The sequence below is a fragment of the Thermobia domestica genome, chromosome 16 (assembly GCF_964235325.1).
Source record: "Thermobia domestica chromosome 16, izTheDome1.hap1.1, whole genome shotgun sequence".
Lineage (NCBI taxonomy): Eukaryota > Metazoa > Arthropoda > Insecta > Zygentoma > Lepismatidae > Thermobia > Thermobia domestica.
This window is the reverse complement of record NC_137469.1, coordinates 101,931,897-101,936,745: the sequence shown is the minus strand read 5'-3', so window position 1 is coordinate 101,936,745 and position 4,849 is coordinate 101,931,897.

Sequence of the window (4,849 nt, the reverse complement as noted above, 5' to 3'; positions counted from 1 at the left end):
ACTAACGTGGTTGCGGCTTCTGAAAACAAACTCCAACCGCCTTATGGTGAGTAGTTTTGATGTATGATTAGAGTCATACTAAAACCAGGACTACTGCAGGTAACATATGTTAGTAGAACACTTTAGTATGATACTAATCGATCGTCAGAACGTATCTGCATAAGGCCCCAAGAATTCATTACCAGTGTATCAAGAATTTCAAATAGAATTCTAAATAAATGTAACACTAATTTAGGCCATTCCGTTTAAATGATTGTCTTTATTTAATATGTGTATCATTGAGCGTTATTTAGAACAATACGTGTTGAAATTTGATATACTAGGAAACCTTCCAGGGACCCGTCATGCAGAGTTATATCAAGTCCCCTCGCATTTTTGAGGGGAGGGGGTCTGAAGTTCTAGAGCAGAGACAAAGGATTTCCTTTGTCTGTGTTCTAGGGGTAGCCCATTAAAAAAAATGTGGAAAATAACCATCAGGGCCGTCGCGTGAGTTGTAAGTGAGCGGGTTGAGATATCCCAGGCGCTCTCATCCCAGTGTGTTATGAAAAACAACCAGAGTTTATTCTGTACTCTTAGATTTAAATATGGAGTGTAAGGTTATAATTTAAGACAAAGGAAGTTGGTATTATGTCAATTTTTAAAGTGAATGGCGTTTGTAATTAAAACATAAAAGTTAATGAAAACATGGTTTTGAATTATTGAAATCGAGTGCTATTCTTGTTTATTTTGAACTTGATACTCATCAACATATTAATAGCATAGAATATACAAATAACGTTACAAATATTTCGAGATTTTTTAAATGTAAAAAACTCTCCTCACAGAGCGCTGGAGAGAGTTGAATTTGAATAATCCTAGGTGATGTTTCACATTACCGGTAATTTTCAAGTTCAATACTCTATCGGGGGTTTTTCAAGGATCTAATCTAGGTCCCCTGTTGTTTCTCCTAGTTATTAATGATATTTCTCTGTGCATTAAAACTTCTCAAGTTCTTTTTTGCCGATGATCTCAAATTATACTCCAAAGTAGGTTCAAATTGATGGCTGAGTGAAACTTCAACAGGATCTACAGAGAGTTCAAATATGGTGTGATAAGAGTAAATTACTCCTGAATGTGTCCAAATGCAAATCTGTATCTTTCGTGGAAAGAAAATCCAATTAACTTTACCTATACAATAAGTGGCATTTCTTTCCAAATACTATCAAAGATCTTAGAGTTATGTTTGATAGCAAATGAACCTTTGCTCAACACGTGAGGCAATAACGAGTAGTGCATATAGAAACCTAAGTATAATTTAAAGGATAGAACAGGATTTCTGCAAAGATTCAACATTTATAAGGTTATATTTTTCGTATGTGAGGTCAAAATTAGAGAACTAGTTGCCAAACATTAAAAAAAAAAGTTCCCTCTGTTGTTCTTACATAAATTATTAAACAGTAAGATTAACTGTCCAGAATTAGTTTCAGAAGTATTATTACATATCCCAAGAGGCAAGAAACACTGGGATATTCTATTGTAAAAAAGCAAGAACTAACATATTACATGTCTCCTCTGTGGAGAATGCTTCGATAATTATTACACTCAGTGAATTGGAACTATAATTCATTCTTTCCACTCTTGTGGTAATTCTTCCTTGTTCCAGATAAGGAGAATGAGTTTGTATATCTTGTTCCACAGTTTTTCACTTCCAGCTAAAATTAACTCAGCCGGAATTTTGTCTACACCCGGAGATTTGTGTTTCTTTAATTTCTTTGTAGCGATTTCTACTTCTTTTCGGTTAGGTTCTGGGTTATACGGTTCTGTGGTGTGTATTTCCCTTTCTCCACACACATTAGTTTTTGGCTGCGTGTTAAGCAATTCGTCAAAGAACTCTTTCCATCTATTTAAGATGCTATCTGTGTCGGTTAGAACTGTTGCATCAGCTCTCTTTAATACGAGGGTCACTACGAAAGTTTTGAGATGTGAGATAACTTACATACTTAAAATCAATTTAACACTTACATTTTCTCAAAGCATTCCCCATTACACTCTACACACTTTTGCATCCTCGAAAACCACTTTTGGAAGCAGTGTTGCCAGTCTTTTTCTTCAAGTGTTGAAAGTGCATTCTCGTAAGCCACTATAGCTTCTTCAGGGCTGCAAAATCTCTTACCACGCATGCGATCTTTGATCCTGGGGAACAGAAAAAAATCACATGGGGCCAGGTCAGGGCTATATGGCGGATGAGTCATAAGTTTGACCTCCGTAGATTCTAAAAACTGAATTGTGATGTTGGCTGTTTGTGCGGACGCGTTGTCATGATGAAGCAGGATCCCACGCAATCCAGTTCTTGGACGCCGTTCCCGAAGCTTCTGGAACACTTTTGTTAGGCAAACAGTGGTGTACACTGAGCAGTAACAGTCCTTTGTTCTTCAAGTGGAACAGTTGCAACATGGCCAGATTTGGAGAAGAAAGTTGCGACCATCTTCTTCCCCACACTTCGCGGTCGCTTCACTTTCGTGGGTGGATTTTCGTCTGGAAAGATCCGAACTGTAGACTGGCGTTTATTTTCAGGGTCAAATTGATAGATCCAAGTCTCATCACCAGTAACAATGTCAGAGACGCGTCGAGAATTGCCTCCATCAAATCTTGCAAGCATTTCTTCACACCATTCTACACACATGCGCTTCTGGTGTTCAGTAAAAGTGTGAGGCACCCAACGAGATGAAACCTTCCTGAGCCGAAGAGGATCATGAAAAATTTTTGTTACTGCTGGCGATTCAATGTTCACTGTAGATTCAATGTCCTTGAAAGTTGTTCGAGGATTTTCTCGAATCATTTGTTCCACAGCGGCAATGTTTTCATCTGACACAGCTGTTGCCGGACGTCCAGCTCTCTCTTCATCTTTAAGTGATGTCCGGCCTCTTCTGAATTAATCAAATCACCAAAAAATTGTAGCACGGGAAGGAGCAAGGTACCCAAATGCCCCCTGCAAACGGTCAAGGCTTTGTGTCTCGTTCAAACCACTTTTGAAATCGTAAAGAATCATTGCCCGAACATGTTCCCTTTCGAGCTCCATTCTAGACAGCCGAATACTGCTCACATCAAAAAACAAGTGAAGGCGATACGGCCACGCCGATAAACGAGGCGAGTTGAAACTTGCTTCGCTTCTTCGCTTCTTCGCTCTGGATACCACTACCGAACGCAATTGTTGGAATTCAAATACTGTGACACAACAATGCGTATCTCAAAACTTTCGTAGTGACCCTTGTATATAGGCACGAGATTGATAGCCTTTCTTAAATTCGTTGATCCCCTTATACATGTCCCGAATGTTTTTATTTTTACTATTATCTTCAAGTTCCTTAATTTTTTCTTTCAAAAAATTGCGCTTCTTTGTTCTAAAAGTCTTGGAAGTTTCCGTCTGATGTCTTCCAAATTTTGTGTAGTTATTTCATTCGGATTTTGTAGCCAACGTAATTTTGCCTGTTTTCTCTTCTCCGCTAGTTGATTACATTCCTGGTTGAACCTACATACTTCTGTGTCCTAATTTTCTTTTGCTAATTTCAATCCAAGAATCTTCGACACTAGTGCACTCCGAATCTTCTAAAACCGAGAATTTATTCGAAACTTCAATTTGGTATTCCTGTTTTACCTGTGTCTCTTCTAATTTCTTTAAATTAAATCTCTCCGTTTTCAGACATTGAATATTTCTTTTATTCAACGAAAATCTCTCTATTATTATCGCTGCTACGAGGTAGTGATCAGTGTCGCAATCAGCTCCTCTAAACGACAGAACACCAATTATGTTAGATTGTTTTCTTCTAACTACTAAAACATGATCGATTTTATTTTGCGTTTTCCCGTCTGGTGAGCTTCAAGTAGACCTATATTTATGAACGTCGCGATGTGGAAATTTTGTACTCTTCACGATAAGGTTTTTCGATGTTGCGAAGTTCACGAGTCTAACACCGTTGTCTTTACTTTCCTTTGCAGAATTTCGTTCCCAGGGCTGGACTTAGGGGGTGCAAAGGTGCACGTGCATCCCCCTCTTCGTTGTTAATATACACTACCTAAGTGAGAAGCTTTCAGTGAAAATAGCAACACTTTCAGAAAATTTCTGCTGTCATGTTTCCGTTTGGGCTTAAAAGAAAGCTAAGATTTGCAAAATCAATAGTTTAAGTCAATTTTCTGGAAGTTGAAGGAAAAGGATTCACCGAGAGCAGACTCTTAGCATTTCCAGGGCAATTCCTCATTAACACCATAGATGCCTAAAGGCATTTAAAACATTCAGATTTAATTCAAATGTATTGGTAGTTATTGGTGCTCCACCCATCAGAAAATCGTGGATCCGGACTTGTTCGTTCCCTATAATCGGTTTGAAAATATCCTCTCGTCCTACCTTCGCATTAAAATCCCCTAATAGAATTTTCATATGGTATCGCGGGACTTGATCAAATATCCGTTCCGCTTCTTCCTAAAAACTGTCTTTCATATCGTCATCCTTATCTTCTGTTGAGGCATGTAACCTGGCGGACATAAATTATTGATAAGGCAATGACGACTGCTTTGAAACAAATGTAGAGTATGAGAATTAAATCTGTCATATAGCTATGTAGTTTCGTGTGGAGAAGAAACAAACTTGTGAACCAAGCGTTTAAGAACAACTCAGGTTATTAATATAAACTTTTTGAAGATTATTCAGATTATTTAAAATTTTAAAGTTGGGCTCCCATGAATGGTGGCCCTGGAGGGCAGCGCGACAATACTATTCGATGTGCTTCATGGTATTTCCTATTTGAGATTTTGTTTGGTTCATTTATGTTCAACCGTTTCGATGTTAGTTATACTGGACGTTTTATCTGATACA